A 10,955-nucleotide genomic window follows, 5' to 3' on the forward strand; every position below is an offset into this window, starting at 1 on the left:
TGATGTTCCTTCCTTATCCACCTGAGGGTCCCTCCAGTTCACCTAGACACTGGTTCTTTCCCTACATGGCCCACAGCTCTATACCAATAAGTACAATTGCCTTGTATCCAATCACCCAAGTAAATGGTGCTCTTATGCTTTCACTTACTTTTCTCATTATCATTAACGTGCTTGCCAGGTCAATTTCTGGAGCATAAGAATTCCATGAGTAGTGGCTCAGCATAAATTAGATACTCAGACACATAAAGTTGGTACAGCATTTACTTATTTCAAGTAAAGGGTATAACAGGAAGGAATGGAGAGGCCTTGGCTCCACAGTACCTTCCCTTTCCCAGCACTACTGGGAATTATGTGAGCAGCACTTTTAGTCCATATAACCCAGGAAGTCATGTAATCAGTGTCCGAGCCTCAATCCCTGAAACATGCAGCAGTAAACTACTCTGTCATTACTGCTCTACACACATCTACCTTCTTGGACAGGTGTTAGATTTCTGAATGTGCCACAGGACCTAGGGCTGTACACTAAAGAGCGACTCACAAAATCATAGAGTTTCACCCACAGTACTGCAGCTTGTCACCCCAGGGACTGTCTGAGTGCCAGGCTGGCCATGGCCAACCCTAGTATTGACCACAAAGTCCCCTAGGTACCATGGTAGGATGTCCACCTTACTGTGGCTACACAAACCCCAAACCAAGGTGAGTGTATCAGCCTTATTACCAGATGCACCCTTTCCTCATCTATATCCTTAACAGTAATGAAGAAATGCTCCCTGTCATAGTATCTCATTCTTGCTGACACACCAACCCTCAAGGCCCTTGAGCTCCCACTGCAAAAAACTATCAAACCTATAAGTCAAATTTCCTGAGTTTGAAGACATGCGTATGCTTTTCCATTTTATCTGAGTATTTCTATGTCCTCATCTTCATTATGAGAATGCCTCAGTGGGTAGGGGAATCCTGGGGGGGGGGGGTCCTGGTGGGCAATAATCCTTGTACATCACATAGAAAGGGATAGAACAGACCTTAGATCTACATGTAAAGGAAACTAGTTGTAGGCTGCATTGAGGTTACTTGGTTGTAAGCGTTGATTTGCCCCTAACTGGCCTTGCACTGAGCCTCAGTTTCCTTGCATGCAACACTAAGGTGCTTAATCATTATTCTCTAAAGTCTGAAGTTCCTTCCACTTGAATAAATAATTACTCTGGAATTTGAAAGAAATTCCCAACAGCTATCAGAGAACAGGGTTAATTGGTGTCTGGGGACAGAATTCCCGATGGACAAATGCCACAGGAGCCTCCAGAAGCAATTACAGAAGGACAGGCATTTATGTCATCATGTTTTTCCCAGCCTGATTCACAATCTCATATTTAATCCTCATTTTCTGGAGGGATCACAGCCCCATTGCAATGTGGCATTCCTCATTCAGGATGTGTTTCTTTCTGCGGCTATCAAACTAATCATCTGAGTGGATTTTCCACAAAGAATAAGCCTGACACTAAGAGAAGAGGCTAAAATTTCCCAAGGTCGATGCTGCCTGGGCATGAGCAGGTTTCAAGGCATCTATTTTGTTGGGAACAATAATCTGGTCCTTGTCAGGTAGTGATGTGAAGCTCATGTCCACGACAGTTCTCTCAAGGTGTTAATTTGTGCTACCTTCAACTTCAAATTCCACAGACCCTGAATATCTATTAGGACAATTCAGACACTAAATCTGAGCAGCCATACTGGTTTCTAGATGGAGTCATTGAAGAGGCGAGTTGGGGCTGGAGGCTTCACCTTACTTAAGGCAGGGCCTGAGCTGGAAGACAGGCACTGGGGCTGTTATGGATTGAATTGTGGCCCTCAAAAATATGTGTTGTAAATCCTAAACCTCTATACCTGTGGTTATAATTCCTTTTGGGAATGGATTTTCCTTGTTATGTTAATGAGCCAGTATTAGTGTAGAGTATGTCTTAAATCAATCTATTTTGAGGTATAAAAGAGCAACCTAGAAAGCAAACACAGATGGGGGAAGACAAATGCCATGCCACATGAAGATCACCAAGGAGCCGAGGAAGAGAAGCAGAATAGAGACAAGGACCTTCCCCCCAGAGCCAACAGGGAGAGCCTACCCCTTGAGCTGGAGCACAGATTCCAAACTTCTAGCCTTCTAAACTGTGAGAAAATAAATTTCTGTTTGTTAAAGCAACCCATTTGTGGTATTTCTGTTACAGCAGCACTAGATAACTAAGACAGAGGCTGGCAAGAGAAAAGACCACCGTATGATGTCATTCCCCACTTACTCCACCTTCCCTTCTTCAACGTTTTCCCAGACCCTGTATTCCTGACTCAATTCTCAGTTAAGATGAGAGATAGGATCAGGGGACTGTGGGTGTGGGTGGCCCGGGGTGCTGTGGGGACTGAAGTGGTGGAAGTAAGTGGAAGGACAGGAGGGGACAATGTAGCTGTGCAAAGTTGTATGTGGGAAAGAGATGACACACCCACTCTGAGTCAAACAGCCAGGTTCAAATCAAGACTCTATATCTGTCACCCATTTGAACTTAAGAAGTGTTAACTATTACTATTTCAACTATTTTTCTCTACCTTGTAAATTGGCTTTTGTAATTGTCCAGACATTTATTTTAAATTTAATAATTAATTATTTCTTTCTCTTCATGTTTTGGTCAAAACAGTATAACTCTGGCATCACCTGGTCAAGAAGAGAACCAGGTGGGACCAATACAACCCATTCAAGTCTAATGAAAACCAGCCATCTATGTTAACAATTACAGAGACTATGAGATAGCAGACTGTGGTCATGCATTCCAGCATCTACTAGTTCTAGCTCACAACCTGATCCACCCACGCTTTAAGGCTGACTTATGTTGACGTTCTGGGAAAATCAAGAGTAATTTTTTTCCCACCGATGACCCTCTACATTTAACCAGACTCAAGAAGGAAATATCACAATTTTCATTTATATCGGTAAGTACTTAAGATAATATCAATGGGATTCCCAGGAGGGACTGGTCCTAATGAGTTTTTTTCTCTCTTCTCCCTCCCTCTCTTCCTCCCTTCTTTTCTTCCATCAACAGTATTGGGTAGTCTTATATGCCAAGCACAAATGTCTTAGTATTGGAGAAAAAATATAAATAAAACAGTCATGTTTCTGACAGGCTAGGAGCAGAGTATGCAGACGTAAGAACAAATAGCTGTAACAGCTTATTATTCAGGTACAGCAAGATTCTGAGAGAGCCTAGATGGGGGCTTTGTTGATGAACAGTTCCAATAGTGACTTCAGTCATTTCAGGCTGCCCACTCACCTAAGAATCTATTACTCTAACACCAGCCAGTGTTTAAGATTAGAGCTAGTGATTTTTATGTTAAAAACATCCCATATAGAGGACTTTTAATGGTTCTTCCTACACCAGCATCTGCACCGCTTTGAAAGTGGAGTTTACCTTAATGCATTGCTATTGAGTAGATTCCGACTCATAGAGACCCTATAGGACAGAGTGGAACTGCCCCATAGGGTTTCCAAGGAGAAGCTTGTGGATTAGAACTGCCAACATTTTGGTTAGCAGCCAAGCTCTTGACGACTGCAACATCAGGGCTCTGGAATTTACCTTAGAGGGAATTAAATCATCAACTCTGTCTCAGAGGGAGAACTGGTACAGCCAGGCCCTTAAATCCAGAGAGGTAGAGTATAAACGATGCTCTGCTGGGTAGGAGGATTGTACAAATAGGCATGGACCCCCAGGACTGCTGAGCACTGAAGGCAGAGGTGGGGTAAAGTATCCTGTGGGCACTGAATAGAGAAGGAAAGGACACCAGAGACTAACACCCACATCTCCTATTTCATTGTTCCAGCTTTGTGAAGGAGACCAACACTAGGCATAATCTCAGATAGCTCTAGATGGATCCGTAACTGCAATCAGGGTCATGGCAATTATACTGGCATTCATCTGAGTGCTTACAATTACCCAAGTGCAGGCTTTTACATAGTCAAAGTATACCCAAATTCAATAACTATATTTTTGCTTACACATTTGGATATTTTGAATTTTTTTAATCCATAAATTGCAAACTCATGTATCTTCATAAGATAGATTTAATTTAAAAAAAATTTTTTTAAATGATGTGGCCAGAGGTAAGACAATAGGAAGTGGTGGCAGCTGAAGTAAACTGGAGAATGCATGATCTCTTTAAACGCAGTCAAATTACATTCTTAATGTTTTGGGCAAACACAACACATCAGCATGCCAAATTTGGCCCTTGGCCTCCCTGTTTGTTTTTGTTTCTTTTTTTAAATTTAAAACAATACCTGTGGTCAGAGAATAAGCTCAGCTTTCTTCTCATTAAATTTAAGAATAGGAGAAAAGTTACCTTGCTTGAAGTACCATGTAATGTTACTTGCCCTTACTTTTGAAAAAAATATCTGTGAAATTATGTTAATGCACATGGGCCAAAGCTACAAACATTCCAAGTTTCACACCCTCTATTAGAAGCGATTATTGAACTGACTTGTGTCCACTGGGGTTACCATATCCTTCAAATTTGAAAATAATTGCCTTAAATGCATGCCACATACAGACCAGAGACCTAGAACCTTCCAGATTTTCTATAGGCTTCTTCGGTATGAGGATTTAAAAGGGAGCTGAGCATCTCTGGCTCTGAGTCACAGCTTCTACTGATTTCAGACACTGCCTGGTTTATGTTACCAACTCTTATGTGCAACCTCTTTTCTGTATCACAACACCCCATTCCAAACGCTGCCCTGCCCTCCTCTCTCACTCCCCAGGTGCACTCAACACAAGGTTACATGTGTAGCAAACTGTCCAAAGTTCAAGGAAAATGAAAGATATTTACATACCAGAAACACAATACACACACACACACACACACACACACACACACACACACACACACACTATTAACATGAATAATATGCATTTCTGTTCTTAAAAGACATTGGCCATCCTACCCCATGTGATTTCTAACCAGCCACTGTTCTCCAAAGAATCCAGCCAATACAACTCTCTCTGACCTTTCCCTCTGGACAGTTCATGTTTCCACCATCTGCAAATCCAAAGCTTTTACATCTTCCAGTCTTCAGCCCCTGAGCCTCACTTTTCATACCCAGGGTTGCCTAGTAAGGTATTTTCCAAAAAAATAGACAGAGTGAGAGAGAGAACTTATTTAATAAAAATCTCTGATGATGTTAAAAAGTTTCGGGTTTTATTTTGTTTTGTTTTTGTTTTTGCATTAATATTGATGTTCATATGAAGTGTTTTGATAAAGTTATAAGAAAATAAAAGCTAGAACACCTCACACATTGTTTTTCATTGTTTTCTCTACACCTTCTAGTTCCATTCTGAGACAAGAGTATGGGGAAAGGGAATGAAACTCTGACTGATTTCTTCCTTTTGAGGCTTTTCCCAAAGCTGCAGTATATCAGTATCCTCATCACCTCCATTCTTCTTGTTTACATCATCGCCTTCACTGGAAACGCCATCCTCACCCTCCTCTTCTAAGTGGACTCCCACCTCCATACCCCCATGTACAAACTGCTCATCCATCTCTCTCTCACTGACTTGGCCTTAATTTCCACCACAGTCCCAAAAATGGTTGTCAACCTTTTCTTTGGGAAGAGAAACATCTCAAAAGTTGGTTGTGGAACCCAGATTTTCTTCTTCTTTGTCCTTGGGGGCAGTGAGTGTCTCTTTTTGACCCTCATGTCTTATGACCACTATGTGGCTGTTTGCCACCCCCTGAGATACCTAGTTATCATGAACCCTAGAGTCTGCCTGCACATGGCCCTGGTGTCCTGGGGTGGAGGTGCCTTGAATTCCCTCATCAATACCATTTATACAATGCATTTCCCCTTCTGTGGCTCCAGGGAGATCCACTCCTTTTGTGAGATGACTGCTGTCCTGAAGCTCTCTTGTGAAGACACTTCCTTGTATAAGACAGTGGTATCTGTCATCTGCATTGTGTTTGTTCTTCTTCCCTTAGGACTCATCATGGCTTCCTACATGTTCATCTTCTCAAGTCCTCTGCACGAATACATCAGAGGGAAGGAAGAAAGCTTGCGCCGCCTTGCCCTTCTCGTCTGGCTGTAGTGATCCTCTATTACGGACTAGCCATGATCATCTATATGACCCCCTACTCCTTTCACACTTCAGAGCAAGACAAAATACTCTCCATGATTAATACCATCTTCACCCCTCAACCTTCTCATTTATAATCTGAGGAACAAGGAGTTGCTGGCCACTCTGAGAAAAACAATGAACAGAAGATTTATTTTGAGGTAGAAACTAGTAGCCTCTCATAGCTACAGAAACTCTGACTACAAAACAGAAGACAAGCAACATCTTCACATTTATAGTATCTAGGAGATAAATATTTATCTCTTAAGGTGTCTGCTTGACCTTGACTAATAAGTTAGCATAACTTATCTGAGATTATGAATACTTAGGCATGACCCTGGCATGAACACTTGTCAGCTATGTGACCTAAGAACTTTATTTATTCTCTGTGCCAATCAAAGAATTGAACTTGACCTTGAAGATCATTTTCAGATCTAAAATTTTTCATGATTCTATCTCAAAATTCTATGACACTGATAGGGGCTGTACAAGCCTGAATCTCTGGTTCACACTTCAAAAATGGACTTAAAAATACTTGTTTAGTTGTAACTATTCAGACTTTGCCTCAGTCATTATTAAGTTGCTGTTGGCTTTTTGGTAGAATTATGATTTCCCCCCAAAATTGTATGTGACCAATTCATTAAGAAAAATATTATCAAAAGGAAAACAAAAAACCTGCAGATTTTGAGCCAACACATCCTGAGAACCAGAAATGAGTAATTTGTTCTTCATATGCCATGTCCCCTGGGAGATCATGGGACCAGCCTGTTATTTTTATAGCTTGTCCTGGTTTGAAAAACAGTGCCTTATGAGAACACTGTGATTGAAAAAGTAGCAAAGAGCTGGTGGTGGGCTGCTGCCAGACTTGCTGGTCACAGCTGTGGCCTATTGCTATCTGCAAGTAAGGACTGCTTAGTACTTAAAGAATCATCTCTAGCAAATTCTGAGTTAGATACTCCATGACTGTAACTGGTTGAACTAGTCTGTTCAAACAAAACAGAAGTCAAAAAATTTGTCAAACCCATAGTTGCATATCATGTAGACCAAAAAAGCATGTTCCATTAACTAAATATCTTATTTCTTCTTATGATGGTTTGGATATCATGGATGCACTAAGTTCTGGGTTCTCAGAGATTGAGGAAAGATATTCTGATCTACTGTACTGAAGTCTCCACAAAAATAATGCGTTGGGTTCCTTTCTCCTCATTCCTGCCTTCCTGCCTGATCAGTGTTCTTCACAAAGTTAGCACTTACTAGTATTATTAATTAACTGTATGAGATTAGAAATCAATCTCATTTCTGAAAACATATGAGCTAAGATAAGACCACATCCCTATAATAGCCTCTTTGCTCAGTTTGGGTTGTTAATTAAATGAAGGAGAGGGAAAAAAAAAAAAAAAAGAGGACACAAGAAGTAGGACGAGGAAGAAGAAGAGGAGAAGGAGAATTATTTTCTTCTTTAATAGTGAAATTTGCCCAATTTCAGTCACTTCACTTTAAAACGTGAGCTATTATCTACAGTTGGAAATGGCTAAGGGGAAGAAAAATTTGTCAAAAGTCATCACCACTCCTAACTAATGTTCAGTGAGGAATGATTTAAACCAAAAACCGTAAAGTTGATTCTGACTCATAGCAACACTGTAGGACAGTAGAACTTCCCCCATAGGGTTTCCAAGGCTATAATCTTTACGGAAGCACACTGTCACATCTTTCTCCCATGGAACAGCTGATGGGTTCAACTGCTGACCTTTCAGTTAGCAGCAGAGTGCTTAACCACTGTATCACCAGGGCTCCTGTGAAGAGTGATTTAGTGACCATCAAAACCCAAAGGCAGACTATCACCCAGAAGCACTATAATGATACAATGGAAGATACTTAGCTTGAGTCACGCACGATGAATTCTAATGCTGAACACAGCAATAATTAGTATATCACATTGGTGACGATCACAGCTCTTGTCACCATCACCAACTCTCACGTTTTAACAGTGTAGTGCACATTTCAAAGAGTTTACCTGGACACCAGGAATTGATTTTATAAAGTTGGGTGACTAATTTTTCATTTATAGTTTTTGTTTTTAAATTAACATTTATTTGCCACTTAATAGTTACGTTAATTGGTGATTTACTCTTTGATCTTATACTAATTAAAACAGGTGACATCAAACAATTAGCATCTATGGGCCTCGTTTTCATCATGTAGGCCAAAAACAGCGTCTTTTTTTTTTTTTTCACTGCAAAGGTCTTCTTTATTTATTTTTTTATTATACTTTAGGTGAAGGTTTACAGAACAAATAGTTTCTCATTACACATATTGTTTTATGACATTGGTTAACAAATCCACAACATGTCAACACTCTCCCTTCTCAACCTTGGAGGACTTTTTTCTTCTTTGGTGAAAATATACATAACCAGAGATACAACATTTCAAAAATTTCTACATGTACAAATCAGTGACATTGATTACATTCTTCCAGTTGTGCTGCTATTCTCACTATCCTTTTCCAAATTATTCCATCACCATTATCTTCAACTCACTGTCCCCTAGGCTTCCCATCAAACCTTTTGAGTTGCTGTTGTCAATTTGATCTCATATAGATAATTCTTTTTTTTTTGTACTTTAGGTGAAGGATTACAGAACAAAGTAGTTTTTAAACAGTTAGTACACATATTGCCCTATGACAATGGTTAACAACCCCATGACATGTCAACACCGTCCCTTCTCAAACTTGGGTTCCCTATCACCAGCTTTTCTTTCCCCTCCTGCCTTCTAGTGCTTCTCCCTGGACTGCTGTGCCTCATTAGTCCCATTCTGTTTTATGGGGCTGTCCAATCCCCGGCTGAACAGTGAACCTCGGGAGGGACTTCACCACTGAGCTAAAAGTGTGTCCAGGGGCCATACTCTCGGGTTTCTCCAGTCTCTGTCAGGCTAGTAAATCTGGTCTTTTTTTGTGTGTTAGAATTTTGTTCTACATCCTTCTCCAGCTCTGTCCAGGACCCTCTGTTGTGATCCCGTTCAGAGCAGTCAGTGGTGGTAGCCAGCCACCATCTAGCTGCACTGGACTCAGTCTGATGGAGGCTATGGAAGCCGTGGTCCATTAGTCCTTTGGACTAGTCTTTTCCTTGTGTCCTGTTCTCTTCATTCTCCCTTGCTGCCGAAGCGGTGAGACCAGTGGAGTATCTTAGATGGCTGCTCACAGGTTTTTAAGACCCCAGATGCTACTCACCAAGGTAGAATGCATAACATTGTCTTTATAAACCGTGTTATGCCAATTGAGCTAGATATTCCCCGAGACCATGGTCCTCACAGCCCTCTGCCCAGCAATTCAGTCCCTCAGGGAGTTTGGATGTGTCTGTGGAGCTTCCATGACCTTTCCTTGTACAGTTGTACTGGCTTCCGCAGTATTTTGTACTGTCTTACCCTTCACCAAAGTTACCACTTATCTATAGTCTATTTAGTATTTCCCACTCCCACCCCTCCCATCCCTTGTAATCAACAGATTCTTAGTTTTTGTGTGTAGACTTTTTCATGAGTTTTTACAGTAGAAGTCTCATACAATATTTGTCCTTTTGTGATTGATTTATTTCACTCGCATAATGGCCTCCAGTTTCATGCATGTTATGAGATGCTTCACAGATTCATCATTGTTCTTTATCATTGCATAATACTTCATTGTGTGTATGCACCATACTTTGTTTATGCATTCATCTGTTGATGGGCATCTAGGTTGTTTCCATCTTTTTGCTGTTGTCAACAATGCTGCAATGAACATGGGTGTGCATATGCCTATTCATGTGACAGTTTTTGTTTCTGTAGGATATATTCCTAGGAGTGGGATTGCTGGATCACATGGTATTCCTATTTCTAGCTTTCTAAGGAAGCGCCATATCATTTTCCAAAATGGTTGTATCATTATGCATTCCCACCAGCAGTTCACAAGAGTTCCGATCTCCCTGAAGCCTCTCCAACATTTGTCATTTCCAGTGTTCTTGATTCATCAGTGCTTTCTTTTGTGGTGCTGACTTTTTCTTTGTTCCTCTTACTCTCCTGTGTTGAATTCCTTTTGTTTGTGGATTTTTTCTCATTTCTTTTGTTTTGTAGGTTTTGTTTTTTCTGAGACTTTTTTTTTTCCTCTTTATTTTGATGAGTAGGTTTGTTAACTTTCTTTGTGGCTACCGTGAAATTTACCTTTATCTTTCTAAGTTTGAAGCAGTCTATTATTACTTGGTATCACCTTGTCTTCCTCTCCATTAGAGGGTTTTATACCTACACCATTTATTCCCTCTTTTATTGTTCTGATGCTGTTGTCATTTACACATTAATTGCTCTGATTCCCTCTTGTATTTCTTTTTGATTTTAGATAGTCCTTGAGAGTTCATTTCCTAGATTAGTATCTGGCTGGTATGATCCTGCATCGTAGATTCAGCCTGTGAGCTGATGTTGTTTGTTCTCAGATTGAAGGACTCCCTTTAATAATTCTTGTAATTTTGGTTTGGTTTTTACATAGTCCCTTAATTTTTGTTTATCTGGAAATGACCTAATTTCACCATCATATTTGAATGAGAGCTTTGCAGGATATATTATTCTTGGCTGACAATTTTTTTATTTCAAGGTTTTATATATGTCATCCCATTGCCTTCTTGCCTGCATGGTTTCTGTTGAATAATCTGAGCTGAGTCTTATTGTTTTCCCTTCGAATGTGACTTTTTGTTTTTATCGAGCTACTGTCAGGATTCTTTGTTTGTCTTTGGTTTTGGAAAATGTGACTATGATATGTCTTCGTGATTTTCTTTTGGGGTCTATCCTATATGGAGTTCGTTGAGCTTC

The sequence above is a fragment of the Trichechus manatus genome, unplaced genomic scaffold, assembly GCF_000243295.1.
Source record: "Trichechus manatus latirostris isolate Lorelei unplaced genomic scaffold, TriManLat1.0 scaffold00290, whole genome shotgun sequence".
Lineage (NCBI taxonomy): Eukaryota > Metazoa > Chordata > Mammalia > Sirenia > Trichechidae > Trichechus > Trichechus manatus.